This window comes from Filicampus tigris, chromosome 5 (assembly GCF_054856515.1).
Source record: "Filicampus tigris isolate MCC_2025a chromosome 5, RoL_Ftig_1.0, whole genome shotgun sequence".
In the NCBI taxonomy this organism is placed as follows: domain Eukaryota; kingdom Metazoa; phylum Chordata; class Actinopteri; order Syngnathiformes; family Syngnathidae; genus Filicampus; species Filicampus tigris.
The window spans coordinates 14947930-14969195 of record NC_141221.1 but is presented as its reverse complement, the minus strand read 5'-3'; the positions used below and the strand labels follow the sequence as shown (position 1 = coordinate 14969195).

At 41.7% G+C, this 21266-nt stretch overlaps 3 long non-coding RNA genes across 3 annotated transcripts; 1 reads left to right on the top strand and 2 right to left on the bottom strand.

Moving 5' to 3' along the window:
• Window positions 1-1598: 1598 nt before the first annotated feature.
• On the bottom strand, window positions 1599-2625 carry LOC147147421 (uncharacterized). Its single transcript, XR_015086824.1, has 2 exons — window positions 2149-2625; window positions 1599-1943 (listed from the first exon to the last, which is right to left on the bottom strand). It is a non-coding gene; the product is annotated as an uncharacterized LOC147147421 (long non-coding RNA).
• A 1026-nt stretch (window positions 2626-3651) lies between these two features.
• Window positions 3652-5921, bottom strand: LOC147147420 (uncharacterized). Its single transcript, XR_015086822.1, has 2 exons — window positions 4357-5921; window positions 3652-4223 (listed from the first exon to the last, which is right to left on the bottom strand). It is a non-coding gene; the product is annotated as an uncharacterized LOC147147420 (long non-coding RNA).
• Window positions 5922-7392: 1471 nt separating this feature from the next.
• LOC147147419 (uncharacterized) lies at window positions 7393-9991 on the top strand. Its single transcript, XR_015086823.1, has 2 exons — window positions 7393-9374; window positions 9508-9991. It is a non-coding gene; the product is annotated as an uncharacterized LOC147147419 (long non-coding RNA).
• Window positions 9992-21266: the final 11275 nt, after the last annotated feature.

The following is a 21266-nucleotide window of genomic DNA, read 5'->3' as shown; positions in this document are numbered from 1 at the left end:
GCTTCACTTGCCGCCCCTGACTGCACGTCCTTGGTAAATTACTCAAAACTGTATTAATGCAGCGCACACTGTGGTCAACTTTGCGTAACACGCACACACACGAAATTTCAGCTATATACAAAGTGCGTGGTGTAAGTACGTACAAGTAAGTAAGTACGTGTAAGTAAGTTATATGGTGAACTGTGTTTCAAACGCTTGTGCTAGGCAAAAGTCTTTGCATGCTCCCGCTATGAAATATCTTAAAACAGCAAAAATTACAAATTTACTTTGGAAGACTTTTTATTAGTCACACAACAGGAAAATTTGCATCTTAAACTGATCATATCACTGTCAGCTGCTTGATCAAACACATTAATATTCCATAAATTTCATCTAGGCCGACCATAAGCACCAACATTAGCAAATAAACCAATCACTTACTGTAAACACAATATGCTTTATTATGATTTTTTAAATAAAGTACAACAGCAAATGTACAAAAAAGATTGTATTAAATACAATGAATAAAGATATATCAAACAAAAACTTGAAGCTGAAGCTGGTCTCCATTTTGGACAACACCACTGTCATGGGCATTGGCGTTCAAATCCTGGCCAGGGTGAATGATAACATTCTTTATGCCAAATGCAGATTACCAGTCACTGCCAATTCCAAACCTTGATAAACATGGGCTGGTTTTGCCAAGAAGAGCATCAAATGTAGAAACTGTGACAAACATATCACGTGAGTAACTTGCTACCCTGACAGGGGATACTTTCTTCTTCTTTGAAAATGTTGGCCATAAAATGTGTATTGTTTTTAACCACAGCATACTGACAACCTGGCAACATAATTCTTGGTGGCTTTATCTCATCACTATGGCTAGTTTACTTTCCATGATCTTCCGCGATAGGTGAATTTCTACGAAGCTGGGGTTGAGTTCCATCTGCACCAAGCTTAAAGATGGCCACATAGCCAACCACTGAAGGTAAACAACATTAAGTTTTCCGAAAAACAGTTTGATAATATTTATATGTCTCAACCGGTTGCTAGATCAAACACGTTAATATTTTCATAATCATCCTGATATCAAGACCTTCATTTCATCCTTGAGGATAGATGAACAAATCCAACTGGTTGCTTGTCCAAACACATTCATATTCCACTGACTATCCTGGGAACTATTCAATTTATCTCAAAACAGATTGTTAACTCAACATGAATGTTGCCATAAGGCACATTAGTTCTCACTCCAGCACCACCGAGCTGCTTCAGCATACATTACATTCAGTACGAAATTGTAATGGTCACTTACAGGGCACTCACTGGTCAGCCTCCTCCATGACTTTGGTGCATCAGGGCTCAACGTTTTTGTCATCTTGGGTCACTGTGGCCCAACTGTTACTTAGTCTCCCTCACACAAGAGCAACAGCAGTTTCTGGCATGCGCATTATGTGCGGCCACACAGAAAGCCGACGACTGGGCAGGTGTACTTGTTTTTAGTAAGTGAGTGAAAATAACCAAAAAAAAGAAAAAGAAAAGAAAAGAAAAGAAAAAGTGAGTAATCTTGTTTTTTAACTTCTGCATGCCACTCAGAAGAAAAATTCCACAAACTCCTGTGATGTGTTGCATTAATTTTATTTGTCATGCATTGGAGGACAGAAATTTTGCTATGAGATGGCAGGACATTTTGACATCAACTTTTACAACTTGTTCTTTTTGTTGTGCTGTATTCGATCATTCATCCCCATTTATTTTTCTTTTTTTTGGTTATTTTCTCTGCAAGACTTGGCCATCCTGGTAATCCTTTGATAAATGCTGCGGATTGGGCGGCGACAACGCCCCGTGGCTCGATCGGCACCTGTCTTCCGCGGGCCTGAGCTCTGGTCGTCAGCGTTGCTAAGATGAGCACACACATGGCCACCATCAGGGTGACCTTCAGCAGTCTGCACATGTTGGTTGACCTGTACGGGCGAAATATTAGGAACAGATCTCAGTATGCTAACAACTCGACACAGCCACAATACTAAACATTAAGTACATTTCTGTGATCTAGCTGGCGCAATCACACGAAAGCCTGGGTCCCCTGAGGCTATACTGCCATCTATGGGTGGCATATGTTAAGACACATCATTACACAATCCTGCTCATGTATGATGCTCCTCTCACCTTTTTGCTCCACAGGTTGAAGTTGATTCAGGTGGTTGGTGTTGGAGTGAGATGTAATCTGCTGTACCGCTGACGGTAACACTTAAATATCTCTTCTCATGTTGACTTAACACTCTGCTTGGAAATGATTATCATGCGCTGTTCTTTGGATGATTAATTGAATATGAATTAGTTGAATCAAGCAACCGGTTCAATAGCTTCGCGTGACTATACAGGCGATATGGTTCGGATGGAATATGCTCTGTTCGCCCCCGGGTGTCGGTCAGAACACAATGAGTGAAGGGATGGCAAGCAGGTTTGCAGGTAGCAAATAATGCAAGGATGCAGGACTCTATATGGGGCGTCGATGTGCGTGAGCGTGTGCGTGTGGTTCTGCAATGACCAGAGAAAATAAAGCATCACTACATTGTCATTGTACGGTGTGGTTTTCATCCTATCAGCAACCAGGACGAAAACCACACTGCTTCTTCTCCTAAATCTGAAACGGGAAGAACAACATCAGAGTTTGTTTCATTGGGGAGGAAAAAATCCCATTTTACTGATAAGAAAATAAACAAAAAAAGAAAAACATGCTATGGATGCATGTCTGCAGTCTTCATTAATAATGTGGATTGCAAATTGATTCAAACTCAAAAACAGAATAAGGAGTGATCTGCATGCTATGAGACTGCTAAAATGACAAAAACGTCATGGAGGAGGCTGACCGGTGAGTGCCCTGTAAGGGACCATTACAATTTCGTACTGAATGTAATGTATGCTGAAGCAGCTCGGTGGTGCTGGAGTGAGAACTAATGTGCCTTATGGCAACATTCATGTTGAGTTAACAATCTGTTTTGAGATAAATTGAATAGTTCCCAGGATAGTCAGTGGAATATGAATGTGTTTGGACAAGCAACCAGTTGGATTTGTTCATCTATCCTCAAGGATGAAATGAAAGGTCTTGATATCAGAATGATTATGAAAATATTAATGTGTTTGATCTAGCAACCGGTTGAGACCAGCTTCAGCTTCTAGTATTTGTTGGATGTTTCTTTATCCATTTTATTTAATACAATTTTTTTTATACATTTTCCGTAGCACTTTATTGCGTTTACAGTAAATGATTGGTTTATTTGATCATCTTGGTGCTTATGGTCGGCCTAGATGACATTCAGTGTCCCACTTGAATATTTTGAGTAAATCAACCCCAGGCTGTAAAGCTAAAGTTGCTAACATTTCAGATGAAAACAAAACAGGCTTTTGTTCGTAGGGGGGATTCCCAGTAGGGGGATTTGATGGCCTCACTGTGCTTTACAAGTGTAATCGTAATGACAGAGTACAACATGAAGTTTATAGGTATATGAATGATCAATAATCAGTATTATTAGCGGTGATAGGGGGCCCCAAAATCAAATTTTGCTTAGGGCCCCATGGAGTGACCATTACAGTTTTGTACTGAATGCATGTATGCGTGTTTTGAACTGCAACTTTTTTTTTTCAGGAAAAAAACCCACCTCAGACTCATTTGATGTTTGATATTCATTTTATGTTTCATGTATAGGAGAATAGAAGAAGTGTTGCAGTCCCAGCCATCCTGGTGTTACTTTCATAAGTGGCCTGGATGATGGCCGACGGTGGCTTGTTTGGCCCGAGTGCCTGTTTGCGATCATTTTTCAAAAAGGTACATTTTCAGATGGTTAATGGTTAATTTTCAGATGGGAAATTCAGGCCCTTGAAAGTCAGTTAGCAACTAGGTGGGCGTGGGCCTTCTGCTGATACCCGCACGGCCACTGCCCCCGAAGCCACGCCAGCCACCACTGCCACTTTAGCCACTGTGCGCAAAGCCGTCCCCGTCGCTCTGGCCTCCGCTCCTTAAGCCATGATAGCCGTCGCAGCCGCCTCTGGACTGTGTGTTAGTGGCCCTTCCAGATATCGCTCTGGATAGTAACTGGATGCCGTCCCAGTGTCTCCCGCCTGCGGTCTTTGAACCATGGTGCCAGATGCCTTCCGCACTGGGCGTCAATGTGGTTAAGACGAGCACACACATGGCCACCGTCAGGGTGATCTTCAGCCGTTTAGCCGTCATGCCGGTTAACCTGTAAGGACGAAGTATTAGGAACTGATTTCAGAAAAGGTACCGTGCACCACTGGACACAAACGGGACTGAAAGAAGAAACAATTAACACAGTTCTTATGTGGAATTCTGTTCATGTACGATGTTCGTCTCACCTTTTTGCTCCGCAGGTTGAAGCTGATTCAGCTTGTCGGCGTTGGAGTGAGAACTAAATTGCTGTACCACTGACGGTAACACTTAAATACCTCTTCTCATGTTGACCTAACTGTGACTAATATTTATTGTTCTTGGGTTGATTCTTGGAATATTAATGTGTTTGAACAAGCAACTAGATGTGATATGATCAGTTTTAGCTGCAAATGTTCCTATATGTATATATATATGAACATTTATATTTAACATGTATATATGTATACATATATAAAGCCTTCATGCAGTGTGTTATTTTTATTTGTGTGCACATGGCCACCATCAATTGTTTAAACTGTAAGTGCAAAATATTGGGAACAGATCCGGGAATGATCAAGTGCATCACTGGACACAGCTATGACCAGTAACCGTAACATTTTAATAACTACCCTCATGTTGACTTAACAATCTGTTCTGTAATAAAATGTATTAGTCTTAGGCTGATTAATTGAATATTCATGTGTCTGATCAAGCAACCGGTAGAGATATGTAATGCAATAATGTTCATCTTGTCTTCTTATTCGTTAAGTGAGTTTGAAGTTTGCGTCTGCGTCCATGACCACTGTTGTACGTCCTTTGTCTGCTGGAAGTATGATGATGGAATTATCTGTTTTTAGTGACATTATTGCCTGGTGTTCCATTTCCGTTATACAGTATTGCTTTTTGGGAGTTTTGATGCTTTTAATGTACCTGCTATATAGCGTTGCGGAGGTCAGCTTTTTTTTCCTGCTCGTGGATTTTATGGCATGCCAGTTCTGTATGGAGGTATTCTTCTGGGCGTGATGTTTACATCTCTTGATAAAATTGCTTTTTCTATGTCTGTGAGTGTGCGTTTTGACAAATTGCATACCCATTTTTCATTCATGGGATGTGATAGTTTTTCCTTGTTTTTCCTTTCCATAAGTTTGTTCAATTTCCTTATTTGTCGTTGTTTTGTGATGTTGAATTCCTGTTCATAGACTCGTTTTAAATGCGTGTTTATTGCTTCTTCCGTGGAATGGTCCGGGGTGTATTGTGATCCGAATGCCTCGCCTTGTTCCTTAATTTCCGTGTTAATGATATTCTGTTTGCTGTGGCTAGCTGACATGTGTCCTCTTCGCTTTATATGTGATATTTTCTGCATTCTTTGTTGGGATGGGCGTCTCGATGTTAAGACTTGCTGGGGCCATTGCTTCATCTTTGCATCGGAGGTTTAATCTCAAATGTTTTTTTTCTGGCGTGCGAGCTTCATTTCAAGTTTTTCCCGGCGGCGGAGGGCGACGACAGCGTCACGTCCGTATCTTCCGTGTAGTAAATGCAACATCATTTACGAAATCCCATGCAAAACATGCAATAAAACATACATTGGAGAAACTGGTCGAACTTTCAGTACACGAAAAAAAGAACATCAAACAGAATGCGAAAAAGAAACAACAGGACATTACACCAGAACCCAAAAACACAACGCCGAACAAGAAAACAAGAAATCAGCCATAACGGACTGGGAGAAGGGCAGAATCATAAAAATCAAACCAATAAACTCAAAATGGATGGATCAGGGAGACCATGGAAATAAGGAGGCGTGGAGAAAACACCATCAACAGGGACGAGGGGGCCTACATACTCCCACACACCTGGGACAGCATCCTCCAACGGCGGCGGGGGGGGTGATCGGGTCGGGGAGCCTTATTTTGACGGTTCCTCCAACCCGTCAGACATTTCATAATTTTGCAAAAAAATCACAATGGACGTTGTGGCTGAACAATCCTTTTGCACAACTATGAAATATGTTAGTCTCTTTGGGGAAGTCAACCCAAACATATTTTTTTCAAGAATATGTTCTACTCAGGCCCACTAGTTGAAACACGGCGTTCTGATTAATATTACGTTTGTGGAATATAAGAAATCCACCCATTTTTAGCCAACTTAGGGGTGGTATTTTGTCACTTCTGTCGACTGAAAATGACATCATAGTTACTCAGGGCCCAGGAAACGACCAATCACGGCTCACCTGTTTTCTGAAGCTGAGCCCTGATTGGTCATTACGTGATCCCTGAGTATTTGTGATGTCATTTCCAGACAACAGAAGTGACAAATTGGCCGTCCAAAATATGTTTGGGTTGATTCCCGCTTTAAAAAAGAAATACCTCTCATGAACTATATAACGACTTTGAGAAAGACCCTGCTTTTTGTAGATAATCCACCACAGTATTTTGCTACAAATAGTTTTGGGAAATGCACTTTCGGTTTTGCAAATGTCAAGGATGATCCAAGGCATGTACAAAAGCAATTGCCAACAAAAATAAGTTATTTACAAAAATACCACCACGGCAAATCTGTTTTATTTGTGCGCACATAGCCACAGTTAAGGTTACCTTATCTGGATAGGATTGTTTAAATTGTAAGTTCAAAATATTTGGAACAGCACGGTGGTCGACTGGTTAGTGTGTAACACTGTGAGCGTTAAATCAACAAGAGAAGAGGTAACTGTACCTAAGATGCACGTGGACTACTCATTTCTTGCTCTTTTAAAGCGGAACTCAACCCAAACACATATTTTTCAAGAATATGTTGCTAGCAGGCCTACTAGTTGAAACGGCGTTTTGATTAATATTGCATTTGTGGAATATGAGTTAAGCAGCTGCCCTGCGATTGGCTGGCAACCCATTCCAGGGTGTCCCATGCCTACTGCCAGAAGACAGCTGGGATAGGCTCCATCACGCCCCCGACCCTTGTGAGGATAAGCGGATTGGATAATGGATGGATGGATGGATGGAGTTAAGCAGCAAAACCCACCCGTTTTAGCCATCTCAGGGGGCGGCCATTTTGTGTCTTCTGTCGACTGAAAATCACACACCCTCAGGGTTCAGGTAACGACCATTCATGGCTCAGCTTCAGAAAACAGGTGAGCCGTGATTGGTCATTGCCTGAGCCCTGAGCAACTGTGATGTCATTTTCAGTTGACAGAAGTGACAAAATGGCCGCCCCCAAAGATGGCTAAAAACGAGTGGATTAACTCTTATTCCACAAACGGAATATTTATCAGAATGTCATGTTTCAACTAGTGGGCCTGCATAGAACATATTCTTGGAAAAAGTAGTTTGGGTTGACTTTCACTTTAAGTCTGGAAAAGCGACTCGTTTTGTGATGTATTCAGAGGTTGAAGTGGGACTAAGTAGAGATGTCCACATTGGGGCCGATTATTATTTTGACATTATTAGTGACATATTACAATGATTTTGAATGGAGAAATTGTGATTAGTCTCTCGCGTGACTCTCACCAAGAAATGGAGGAAGTGGAGGGGGCGTGGCCATATTGCTCATAACCAAGAGGTGTTTTTAAATTCCTTAGTGTTGTGTTAATTTCTCCAAAACAAATTGATAACGTTGATAATGCAAGATAATATCATTTTCCTGACTAAAGAAAATAGATGAATTGAGCTTGTTATTGAAAAATGGTTCATCATGGCTGGATGATCCCTTTCATCAATTTCATAGTTTTGCAAAAAGGACAATGGCCATTTTGGCTGAACAATTATTTAGGACTGGAGTGCAATTGTACTTCTCTGTGTGTCATATGTTGTATATGAATATTCAGCCTGCTCACTGTCCTTTTGCAAAACTATGATAAATCTTACTCTTAAAAAGCAAAAGAAAATACTTGAGGAAAGATGAACACAGCACAACTAGTTGCTTGATCAAACACAATAACAATCCGTGAATCATCCTAGAAACAGTAACATTTTATTCCGCAAGTGATCAAGCGGAGTGTTAAATCAACAAGAAAAGAGGTATTTAAGTGTTGCCGTCAGTGCTACAGCAGATGACTCGTCTCTCCAACACCAACGAGCTGCTTCACCTTCAACCTGTGGAGCGAAAAGGTGAGAAGAACCTCATACATGAACTGGATTCCACACGACACGGCATTGGTGTATACAAAGGCCTGCTGGCTATCATTCAATGCACCAATGCTGTTAACCATCGAAAAAAAATGGACTTAGGCTCCCCCCATGTTAGCCAAAAATCTATCTCTGTCAACAATTGCTTTTCAAGTAGCATCAACTAAAAAAAATGGGAAAAAAAATAAAGTCTTGCAATGTAATGGAAACAATTATGCTCTCCTCTCCTCTACACGAAACAATAAAAGGCGTTATAAAATACGAGACAAGTTTGAGGTATTCTCTCTGAATAAATTGCAAAATTGCAGTGCATAAATCAGACTTGCACAAACATACATTCAGTTCCAAATTAAAAAAAAAAAAAAAACAGCTGCATGAAATGGTTTCCAATTGTGTAATGACATGGCACATCTATGAAATATAAAGTATGTATTTGTAAATACAAATAATGAAAGCCAAAAGGGTAGACCACTGAAGACAGTACCGTTATTTATTATGACGCTCCCCTGGCACCTGCATCTTAACAGTATGGCAAGAGAGGAGGGACAGTGTAGGAAGCAGCTATGGAAACAAACGACAAATCCACAACGCATCCTTACATCCCAGACTGAGACAAATAACACTGACAGTAAATTTAGCAAATGCTCCTCGATGATAAACGGACGTGTTTATTTGATGAGACAAGCAGCACACAAGGAAAATGTTGGGTTGATAACCACCCACATGTAGATAAACAAGATGAAGTTTCCCGGATAATAATTTGGTAATATTTCTCGACTCGTTGCTAGATCAAACACATTCATATTTGAAGAATTATCCTGATATCAAGCCATCCCTTTCTTCCTTGAGGAAAGATAAACACATCTGAAATTGTTTCTTTTGCTTATTCAAAAACATGAATATTCCATCAGTCATCCTGGAACTAGTACATTTTATTCCAAAACAAGAATTTTAAGTCAACACGAGAAGAGGTATTTAAGGCTCGCCGTCACTGGTACAGCAGATAACTTCTCCCTCTCCAACACCAACGAGCTGCTTCAGCGTCAGCCTGTGGAGCAAAAGGCTGAGAGGAAAATCATATATTAACTGGATCCCACAAGAGAACTGTACTAAATGTTTATTATTTTTCTTCTGTTTTGTGAACTCTGTTTTGGAATATTCATTATTTTTTGTTCCAAGTTGTGCTCAGTGGTGTACCGTATCTTACTAAAATGTGTTCCTAATACTGTACCCTCTAAGGTTCACCAACATGGCCCGACTGCTGCAGGTCGTCCTGATGGCGGCCATGTGTGCGCTCATCTTAGCCACGCACACTGAATCCCAGATGGAAAGCCCGCTTGCGTTCGTGTCACAATTACCCCAGAGAAGACCGGGCAGAATCGCGGCCCGATACGGAGGAAGTTGGAAGGGAGTCAGGAGGCACTCACGCAAGAGGACGACGTCCGGGCTTGTGGATGACCCTGTTCTCTGACTTTGGTCCGTGAACCTGTGAAGAAGGACATTCATCTGTAAAAGAGAGTGAATGTTTTTCGATAAAGGCCAAAGACCCGTCCTGGACTTTTTGTCCGCACCCCAACCACCACCACCACCACCACCAGCAACCCGACGATTTTTTTTCCCACGGGTCAAGAAACTGAAAATGAACAAAATGTTTTGCAGTTTTAAGGCTAACAAATTTCCACTATGCATAAGAAAACAATAAAAAGATCATGAAAAACTAAAAGGTTTGAGTGATTTTTCTCAAAAAGTTGAATGGCAAACTAAACGCAATAAATAGGCTCCTTGTTGAATCCCATATCTCAATTTACAGGTTCTGTTAGGTCACTGCTGTCTGCCCAGTGGGCATCTGACGTCAATTCAGCATCAATATGACATCAAAATCATTCAATTAATGTCATATTGATGTTGATCAAAATCATTCAATTAATGTCATATTGATGTTGAATCGACATCAGATACCCACTGGCGCCTTTTAATGAAGGGCCATAATTCCAAAAGGTATGTTTGGATCGGGACGCTTGGGTACCGAGACCCGGTACTAAACTGGCCCCGTGGCTGAATTTTTTTAAACTGCAGTAAACTTCAGCTTTAACGGTCTCGTACAGTGGCGTCGCCAGACCCCTTTTACTGGTGAATATTCCAGCAGTCATCCCTGGACCAATACATTTTATTAGCTCATGTATTTATTATTTTTTATTTATTACTTGTCATGTCATGTCATGTCATCTTCCAAACCGCTTATCCTATATAGGGTCGCGGGGAGTTGCTGGAGCCTATCCCAGCCGTCAATGGGCGAAGGCAGACTACACCCCGAACTGGTCGCCAGCCAGTCGCAGGGCACACATAGACACTGTCACTGAGCGGGAATCGATCCCACGCTGCCCGCACACAACTCAGGCGTGTGTACCACTACACTATCAGCGGACCTTATTTATTACTTATTTTATTATTTATTACTTTACCAAGGTCACTGATGGTGTAGTGGTACACACGCCTGAGTTGTGGGCGTGCAGCGTGGGATCGGTTCCCGCGCAGTGACGGTGTCGGTGTGTGTGTGCCCTGCGACTGGCTGGCGACCAGTTTGGGGTGTAGTACGCCTTTTGCCCATTGTCAGCTGGGATCTGCTCCAGCACCTCCCCGCGACCCTGTGCAGGATAAGCGCTTTAGAAGATGACACATGATTACTTTACCACTGAAAATAGTAGAAATGGAACTGCCACACAAGGGTAAAACTAAGTTCATTCGGAATTTTTAAACGTGAGTCGTTAAGTTTACGGTCGAATTAGGGTTAGCGTTTATGAGTAAGGTTTCAAACTAGGGTTAGGGTTTCAAACTAGAGTTTCAAACTAGGGTTAGGGTTTCAAACTAGAGTTTCAAACTAGGGTTAGGGTTTCAAACTAGGGTTAGGGTTTCAAACTAGGGTTAGGGTTTCAAACTAGGGTTTCAAATTAGCGTTAGGGTTTCAAACTAGGGATTCAAACTAGGGTTAGGGTCTCAAACTAGGGTTAGGGTTTCAAACTAGGGTTTCAAACTAGGGTGAGGGTTTCAAACTAGGGTTAGGGTTTCAAACTAGGGTTTCAAGCTAGGGTTAGGGTTTCAAACTAGGGTTTCAAACTAGGGTTAGGATCTCAAACTAGGGTTAGGGTTTCAAACTAGGGTTTCAAGATAGGGTTAGGGTTTCAAACTAGGGTTAGGGTTTCAAAATAGGGTTTCAAAATAGGGTTAGGGTTTCAAACTAGGGTTAGGGTTTCAAACTAGGGTTTCAAACTAGGGTTAGGGTTTCAAACTAGGGTTTCAAACTAGGGTTAAGGTTTCAAAGTAGGGTTAGGGTTTCAAACTAGGGTTTCAAACTAGGGTTAGGGTTTCAAACTAGGGTTTCAAACTAGGGTTAGGGTTTCAAACTAGGGTTTCAAGCTAGGGTTAGGGTTTCAAACTAGGGTTAGGGTTTCAAACTAGGGGTTCAAACTAGGGTTAGGGTTTCAAACTAGGGTTAGGGTTTCAAACTAGGGTTAGGGTTTCAAACTAGGGTTAGAGTTTCAAACTAGGGTTTCAAGCTAGGGTTAGGGTTTCAAACTAGGGTTAGGGTTTCAAACTAGGGTTTCAAACTAGGGTTAGGGTTTCAAACTAGGGTTTCAAACTAGGGTTAGGGTTTCTAACTAGGGTTTCATATTAGCGTTAGGGTTTCAAACAAGGGTTTCAAACTAGGGTTAGGGTTTCAAACTAGAGTTTCAAAATAGGGTTAGGGTTTCAAACTAGGGTTTCAAACTAGGGTTAGAGTTTCAAACTATGGTTTCAAAATAGGGTTAGGGTTTCAAACTAGGGTTTCAAACTAGGGTTAGGGTTTCAAACTAGAGTTTCAAAATAGGGTTAGGGTTTCAAACTAGGGTTTCAAACTAGGGTTAGAGTTTCAAACTATGGTTTCAAAATAGGGTTAGGGTTTCAAACTAGGGTTTCAAACTAGGGTTAGGGTTTCAAACTAGGGTTTCAAGCTAGGGTTAGGGTTTCAAACTAGGGTTAGGGTTTCAAACTAGGGTTTCAAACTAGGGTTAGGGTTTCAAACTAGGGTTTCAAGCTAGGGTTAGGGTTTCAAACTAGGGTTAGGGTTTCAAACTAGGGTTTCAAACTATGGTTAGGGTTTCAAACTAGGGTTTTAAGCTAGGGTTAGGGTTTCAAACTAGGGTTTCAAACTAGGGTTAGGGTTTCAAACTAGGGTTTCAAACTAGGGTTAGGGTTTCAAACTAGGGTTTCAAGCTAGGGTTAGGGTTTCAAACTAGGGTTTGAAACTAGGGTTAGGGTTTCAAACTAGGGTTTCAAGCTAGGGTTAGGGTTTCAAACTAGGGTTTGAAACTAGGGTTAGGGTTTCAAACTAGGGTTAGGGTTTCAAACTAGGGTTTCAAGATAGGGTTAGGGTTTCAAACTAGGGTTAGGGTTTCAAAATAGGGTTTCAAAATAGGGTTAGGGTTTCAAACTAGGGTTTCAAACTAGGGTTAGGGTTTCAAACTAGGGTTTCAAGCTAGGGTTAGGGTTTCAAACTAGGGTTAGGGTTTCAAACTAGGGTTTCAAACTAGGGTTAGGGTTTCAAACTAGGGTTTCAAGCTAGGGTTAGGGTTTCAAACTAGGGTTAGGGTTTCAAACTAGGGTTTCAAACTATGGTTAGGGTTTCAAACTAGGGTTTTAAGCTAGGGTTAGGGTTTCAAACTAGGGTTTCAAACTAGGGTTAGGGTTTCAAACTAGGGTTTCAAACTAGGGTTAGGGTTTCAAACTAGGGTTTGAAACTAGGGTTAGGGTTTCAAACTAGGGTTTCAAGCTAGGGTTAGGGTTTCAAACTAGGGTTAGGGTTTCAAACTAGGGTTTCAAACTAGGGTTAGGGTTTCAAACTAGGGTTTCAAATTAGCGTTAGGGTTTCAAACTAGGGATTCAAACTAGGGTTAGGGTCTCAAACTAGGGTTAGGGTTTCAAACTAGGGTTTCAAACTAGGGTTAGGGTTTCAAAATAGGGTTAGGGTTTCAAACTAGGGTTTCAAACTAGGGTGAGGGTTTCAAACTAGGGTTAGGGTTTCAAACTAGGGTTTCAAGCTAGGGTTAGGGTTTCAAACTAGGGATTCAAACTAGGGTTAGGATCTCAAACTAGGGTTAGGGTTTCAAACTAGGGTTTCAAGATAGGGTTAGGGTTTCAAAATAGGGTTTCAAAATAGGGTTAGGGTTTCAAACTAGGGTTAGGGTTTCAAACTAGGGTTTCAAACTAGGGTTAGGGTTTCAAACTAGGGTTTCAAACTAGGGTTAAGGTTTCAAAGTAGGGTTAGGGTTTCAAACTAGGGTTTCAAACTAGGGTTAGGGTTTCAAACTAGGGTTTCAAAGTAGGGTTAGGGTTTCAAACTAGGGTTTCAAACTAGGGTTAGGGTTTCAAACTAGGGTTTCAAACTAGGGTTAGGGTTTCAAACTAGGGTTTCAAGCTAGGGTTAGGGTTTCAAACTAGGGTTAGGGTTTCAAAATAGGGTTTCAAACTAGGGTTAGGGTTTCAAACTAGGGTTGGAGTTTCAAACTAGGGTTTCAAACTAGGGTTAGGGTTTCAAACTAGGGTTTCAAACTAGGGTTAGGGTTTCAAACTAGGGTTTCAAGCTAGGGTTAGGGTTTCAAACTAGGGTTAGGGTTTCAAAATAGGGTTTCAAACTAGGGTTAGGGTTTCGAATTAGGGTTTCAAACTAGGGTTAGGGTTTCCAGCTAGGGTTTCAAACTAGGGTTAGGGTTTCAAATTAGGGTTGTAAACTAGGGTTAGGGTTTCAAACTAGGGTTAGGGTTTCCAGCTAGGGTTTCAAACTAGGGTTAGGGTTTCAAATTAGGGTTGTAAACTAGGGTTAGGGTTTCCAGCTAGGGTTTTAAACTAGGGTTAGGGTTTCCAGCTAGGGTTTCAAACTAGGGTTAGGGTTTCCAGCTAGGGTTTTAAACTAGGGTTAGGGTTTCCAGCTAGGGTTTCAAACTAGGGTTAGGGTTTCCAGCTAGGGTTTCAAACTAGGGTTAGGGTTTCAAATTAGGGTTTCAAACTAGGGTTAGGGTTTCCAGCTAGGGTTTCAAACTAGGGTTAGGGTTTCCAGCGAGGGTTTCAAACTAGGGTTAGGGTTTCCAGCTAGGGTTTCAAACTAGGGTTAGGGTTTCAACTAGGGTTAGGGTTTCAAATTAGGGTTTCAAACTAGGGTTAGGGTTTCAAATTAGGGTTTCAAACTAGGGTTAGGGTTTCCAGCTGGGGTTTCAAACTAGGGTTAGGGTTTCCAGCGAGGGTTTCAAACTAGGGTTAGGGTTTCCAGCTAGGGTTTCAAACTAGGGTTAGGGTTTCAAATTAGGGTTTCAAACTAGGGTTAGGGTTTCCAGCTAGGGTTTCAAACTAGGGTTAGGGTTTCAAATTAGGGTTTCAAACTAGGGTTAGGGTTTCCAGCTAGGGTTTCAAACTAGGGTTAGGGTTTCAAATTAGGGTTTCAAACTAGGGTTAGGGTTTCCAGCTAGGGTTTCAAACTAGGGTTAAGGTTTCCAGCTAGGGTTTTAAACTATGGTTAGGGTTTCCAGCTAGGGTTTCAAACTAGGGTTAGGGTTTCCAGCTAGGGTTTTAAACTAGGGTTAGGGTTTCCAGCAAGGGTTTCAAACTAGGGTTAGGGTTTCAAATTAGGGTTTCAAACTAGGGTTAGGGTTTCCAGCCAGGGTTTCAAACTAGGGTTAGGGTTTCAAATTAGGGTTGTAAACTAGGGTTAGGGTTTCAAATTAGGGTTTCAAACTAGGGTTAGGGTTTCCAGCTAGGGTTTCAAACTAGGTTAGGGTTTCAAATTAGGGTTTCAAACTAGGGTTAGGGTTTCCAGCTAGGGTTTCAAACTAGGGTTAGGGTTTCCAGCTAGGGTTTCAAACTAGGGTTAGGGTTTCAAACTAGAGTTTCAAACTAGGGTTAGGGTTTCAAACTAGGGTTAGGGTTTCAAACTAGGGTTAGGGTTTCAAACTAGGGTTTCAAATTAGCGTTAGGGTTTCAAACTAGGGATTCAAACTAGGGTTAGGGTCTCAAACTAGGGTTAGGGTTTCAAACTAGGGTTTCAAACTAGGGTGAGGGTTTCAAACTAGGGTTAGGGTTTCAAACTAGGGTTTCAAGCTAGGGTTAGGGTTTCAAACTAGGGTTTCAAACTAGGGTTAGGATCTCAAACTAGGGTTAGGGTTTCAAACTAGGGTTTCAAGATAGGGTTAGGGTTTCAAACTAGGGTTAGGGTTTCAAAATAGGGTTTCAAAATAGGGTTAGGGTTTCAAACTAGGGTTAGGGTTTCAAACTAGGGTTTCAAACTAGGGTTAGGGTTTCAAACTAGGGTTTCAAACTAGGGTTAAGGTTTCAAAGTAGGGTTAGGGTTTCAAACTAGGGTTTCAAACTAGGGTTAGGGTTTCAAACTAGGGTTTCAAACTAGGGTTAGGGTTTCAAACTAGGGTTTCAAGCTAGGGTTAGGGTTTCAAACTAGGGTTAGGGTTTCAAACTAGGGGTTCAAACTAGGGTTAGGGTTTCAAACTAGGGTTAGGGTTTCAAACTAGGGTTAGGGTTTCAAACTAGGGTTAGAGTTTCAAACTAGGGTTTCAAGCTAGGGTTAGGGTTTCAAACTAGGGTTAGGGTTTCAAACTAGGGTTTCAAACTAGGGTTAGGGTTTCAAACTAGGGTTTCAAACTAGGGTTAGGGTTTCTAACTAGGGTTTCATATTAGCGTTAGGGTTTCAAACAAGGGTTTCAAACTAGGGTTAGGGTTTCAAACTAGAGTTTCAAAATAGGGTTAGGGTTTCAAACTAGGGTTTCAAACTAGGGTTAGAGTTTCAAACTATGGTTTCAAAATAGGGTTAGGGTTTCAAACTAGGGTTTCAAACTAGGGTTAGGGTTTCAAACTAGAGTTTCAAACTAGGGTTAGGGTTTCAAACTAGGGTTAGGGTTTCCAGCTAGGGTTTCAAACTAGGGTTAGGGTTTCCAGCTAGGGTTTTAAACTAGGGTTAGGGTTTCCAGCAAGGGTTTCAAACCAGGGTTAGGGTTTCAAATTAGGGTTTCAAACTAGGGTTAGGGTTTCCAGCCAGGGTTTCAAACTAGGGTTAGGGTTTCAAATTAGGGTTGTAAACTAGGGTTAGGGTTTCAAACTAGGGTTAGGGTTTCCAGCTAGGGTTTCAAACTAGGGTTAGGGTTTCAAATTAGGGTTGTAAACTAGGGTTAGGGTTTCCAGCTAGGGTTTTAAACTAGGGTTAGGGTTTCCAGCTAGGGTTTCAAACTAGGGTTAGGGTTTCCAGCTAGGGTTTTAAACTAGGGTTAGGGTTTCCAGCTAGGGTTTCAAACTAGGGTTAGGGTTTCCAGCTAGGGTTTCAAACTAGGGTTAGGGTTTCAAATTAGGGTTTCAAACTAGGGTTAGGGTTTCCAGCTAGGGTTTCAAACTAGGGTTAGGGTTTCCAGCGAGGGTTTCAAACTAGGGTTAGGGTTTCCAGCTAGGGTTTCAAACTAGGGTTAGGGTTTCAACTAGGGTTAGGGTTTCAAATTAGGGTTTCAAACTAGGGTTAGGGTTTCAAATTAGGGTTTCAAACTAGGGTTAGGGTTTCCAGCTAGGGTTTCAAACTAGGGTTAGGGTTTCCAGCGAGGGTTTCAAACTAGGGTTAGGGTTTCCAGCTAGGGTTTCAAACTAGGGTTAGGGTTTCAAATTAGGGTTTCAAACTAGGGTTAGGGTTTCCAGCCAGGGTTTCAAACTAGGGTTAGGGTTTCAAATTAGGGTTGTAAACTAGGGTTAGGGTTTCAAACTAGGGTTAGGGTTTCCAGCTAGGGTTTCAAACTAGGGTTAGGGTTTCAAATTAGGGTTGTAAACTAGGGTTAGGGTTTCCAGCTAGGGTTTTAAACTAGGGTTAGGGTTTCCAGCTAGGGTTTCAAACTAGGGTTAGGGTTTCCAGCTAGGGTTTTAAACTAGGGTTAGGGTTTCCAGCTAGGGTTTCAAACTAGGGTTAGGGTTTCCAGCTAGGGTTTCAAACTAGGGTTAGGGTTTCAAATTAGGGTTTCAAACTAGGGTTAGGGTTTCCAGCTAGGGTTTCAAACTAGGGTTAGGATTTCAAATTAGGGTTTCAAACTAGGGTTAGGGTTTCCAGCTAGGGTTTCACACTAGGGTTAGGTTTTCAAATTAGGTTTTCAAACTAGGGTTAGGGTTTCCAGCTAGGGTTTCAAACTAGGGTTAGGGTTTCCAGCTAGGGTTTCACACTAGGGTTAGGTTTTCAAATTAGGTTTTCAAACTAGGGTTAGGGTTTCCAGCTAGGGTTTCAAACTAGGGTTAGGGTTTCAAATTAGGGTTTCAAACTAGGGTTAGGGTTTCCAGCTAGGGTTTCAAACTAGGGTTAGGGTTTCCAGCTAGGGTTTCAAACTAGGGTTAGGGTTTCCAGCTAGGGTTTCAAACTAGGGTTAGGGTTTCAAATTAGGGTTTCAAACTAGGGTTAGGGTTTCAAATTAGGGTTTCAAACTAGGGTTAGGGTTTCAAATTAGGGTTTCAAACTAGGGTTAGGGTTACAGATTAGGGTTTCAAACTAGGGTTAGGGTTTCAAATTAGGGTTTCAAACTAGGGTTAGGGTTACAGATTAGGGTTTCAAACTAGGGTTAGGGTTTCAAATTAGGGTTTCAAACTAGGGTTAGGGTTTCCAGCTAGGGTTTCAAACTAGGGTTAGGGTTTCCAGCTAGGGTTTTAAACTAGGGTTAGGGTTTCCAGCAAGGGTTTCAAACCAGGGTTAGGGTTTCAAATTAGGGTTTCAAACTAGGGTTAGGGTTTCCAGCCAGGGTTTCAAACTAGGGTTAGGGTTTCAAATTAGGGTTGTAAACTAGGGTTAGGGTTTCAAACTAGGGTTAGGGTTTCCAGCTAGGGTTTCAAACTAGGGTTAGGGTTTCAAATTAGGGTTGTAAACTAGGGTTAGGGTTTCCAGCTAGGGTTTTAAACTAGGGTTAGGGTTTCCAGCTAGGGTTTCAAACTAGGGTTAGGGTTTCCAGCTAGGGTTTTAAACTAGGGTTAGGGTTTCCAGCTAGGGTTTCAAACTAGGGTTAGGGTTTCCAGCTAGGGTTTCAAACTAGGGTTAGGGTTTCAAATTAGGGTTTCAAACTAGGGTTAGGGTTTCCAGCTAGGGTTTCAAACTAGGGTTAGGGTTTCCAGCGAGGGTTTCAAACTAGGGTTAGGGTTTCCAGCTAGGGTTTCAAACTAGGGTTAGGGTTTCAACTAGGGTTAGGGTTTCAAATTAGGGTTTCAAACTAGGGTTAGGGTTTCAAATTAGGGTTTCAAACTAGGGTTAGGGTTTCCAGCTAGGGTTTCAAACTAGGGTTAGGGTTTCCAGCGAGGGTTTCAAACTAGGGTTAGGGTTTCCAGCTAGGGTTTCAAACTAGGGTTAGGGTTTCAAATTAGGGTTTCAAACTAGGGTTAGGGTTTCCAGCCAGGGTTTCAAACTAGGGTTAGGGTTTCAAATTAGGGTTGTAAACTAGGGTTAGGGTTTCAAACTAGGGTTAGGGTTTCCAGCTAGGGTTTCAAACTAGGGTTAGGGTTTCAAATTAGGGTTGTAAACTAGGGTTAGGGTTTCCAGCTAGGGTTTTAAACTAGGGTTAGGGTTTCCAGCTAGGGTTTCAAACTAGGGTTAGGGTTTCCAGCTAGGGTTTTAAACTAGGGTTAGGGTTTCCAGCTAGGGTTTCAAACTAGGGTTAGGGTTTCCAGCTAGGGTTTCAAACTAGGGTTAGGGTTTCAAATTAGGGTTTCAAACTAGGGTTAGGGTTTCCAGCTAGGGTTTCAAACTAGGGTTAGGATTTCAAATTAGGGTTTCAAACTAGGGTTAGGGTTTCCAGCTAGGGTTTCACACTAGGGTTAGGTTTTCAAATTAGGTTTTCAAACTAGGGTTAGGGTTTCCAGCTAGGGTTTCAAACTAGGGTTAGGGTTTCCAGCTAGGGTTTCACACTAGGGTTAGGTTTTCAAATTAGGTTTTCAAACTAGGGTTAGGGTTTCCAGCTAGGGTTTCAAACTAGGGTTAGGGTTTCAAATTAGGGTTTCAAACTAGGGTTAGGGTTTCCAGCTAGGGTTTCAAACTAGGGTTAGGGTTTCCAGCTAGGGTTTCAAACTAGGGTTAGGGTTTCCAGCTAGGGTTTCAAACTAGGGTTAGGGTTTCAAATTAGGGTTTCAAACTAGGGTTAGGGTTTCAAATTAGGGTTTCAAACTAGGGTTAGGGTTTCAAATTAGGGTTTCAAACTAGGGTTAGGGTTACAGATTAGGGTTTCAAACTAGGGTTAGGGTTTCAAATTAGGGTTTCAAACTAGGGTTAGGGTTACAGATTAGGGTTTCAAACTAGGGTTAGGGTTTCAAATTAGGGTTTCAAACTAGGGTTAGGGTTTCCAGCTAGGGTTTCAAACTAGGGTTAGGGTTTCCAGCTAGGGTTTCAAACTAGGGTTAGGGTTTCCTGCTAGGGTTTCAAACTAGGGTTAGGGTTTCAAATTAGGGTTTCAAACTAGGGTTAGGGTTACAGATTAGGGTTTCAAACTAGGGTTAGGGTTTCAAATTAGGGTTTCAAACTAGGGTTAGGGTTTCCAGCTAGGGTTTCAAACTAGGGTTAGGGTTTCCAGCTAGGGTTTCAAACTAGGGTTAGGGTTTCCAGCTAGGGTTTCAAACTAGGGTTAGGGTTTCCAGCTAGGGTTTCAAACTACGGTTAGGGTTTCAAATTAGGGTTTCAAACTAGGGTTAGGGTTTCCAGCTAGGGTTTCAAACAAGGGTTAGGGTTTTCAAATTAGGGTTTCAAACTAGGGTTAGGGTTTCCAGCTAGGGTTTCAAACTAGGGTTAGGGTTTCAAATTAGGGTTTCAAACTAGGGTTAGGGTTTCCAGCTAGGGTTTCAAACTAGGGTTAGGGTTTCAAATTAGGGTTTCAAACTAGGGTTAGGGTTTCCAGCTAGGGTTTCAAACTAGGGTTAGGGTTTCCAGCTAGGGTTTCAAACTAGGGTTAGGGTTTCCAGCTAGGGTTTCAAACTAGGGTTAGGGTTTCCAGCTAGGGTTTCAAACTAGGGTTAGGGTTTCAAATTAGGGTTTCAAACTAGGGTTAGGGTTTCCAGCTAGGGTTTCAAACTAGGGTTAGGGTTTTCAAATTGGGGTTTCAAACTAGGGTTAGGGTTTCCAGCTAGGGTTTCAAACCAGGGTTAGGGTTTCAAATTAGGGTTTCAAACTAGGGTTAGGGTTTCCAGCTAGGGTTTTGAACTAGGGTTAGGGTTTCCAGCTAGGGTTTTAAACTAGGGTTAGGGTTTCCAGCTAGGGTTTCAAACTAGGGTTAGGGTTTCCAGCTAGGGTTTCAAACTAGGGTTAGGGTTTCAAATTAGGGTTTCAAACTAGGGTTAGGGTTTCCAGCTAGGGTTTCAAACTAGGGTTAGGGTTTCCAGCTAGGTTCTCAAACTAGGGTTAGGGTTTCAAATTAGGGTTTCAAACTAGGGTTAGGGTTTCCAGCTAGGGTTTCAAACTTGGGTTAGAGGTTTCAAACTAGGGTTAGGGTTTCAAACTAGGGTTTCAAACTAGGGTTAGGGTTTCAAACTAGGGTTAGGGTTTCAAACTAGGGTTTCAAACTAGGGTTAGGGTTTCAAACTAGGGTTTCAAACTAGGGTTAGGGTTTCAAACTAGGGTTTCAAACTAGGGTTTCAAACTAGGGTTTCAAACTAGGGTTTCAAACTAGGGTTAGGGTTTCAAACTAGGGTTTCAAATTAGCGTTAGGGTTTCAAACTAGGGTTAGGGTTTCAAACTAGGGTTTCAAACTAGGATTAGGGTTTCAAACTAGGGTTTCAAACTAGGGTTAGGGTTTCAAACTCTGGTTTCAAATTAGCGTTAGGGTTTCAAACTAGGGTTTCAAACTAGGGTTAGGGTCTCAAACTAGGGTTAGGGTTTCCAGCTAGGGTTTCAAACTAGGGTTAGGGTTTCAAATTAGGGTTTCAAACTAGGGTTAGGGTTTCAAATTAGGGTTTCAAACTAGGGTTAGGGT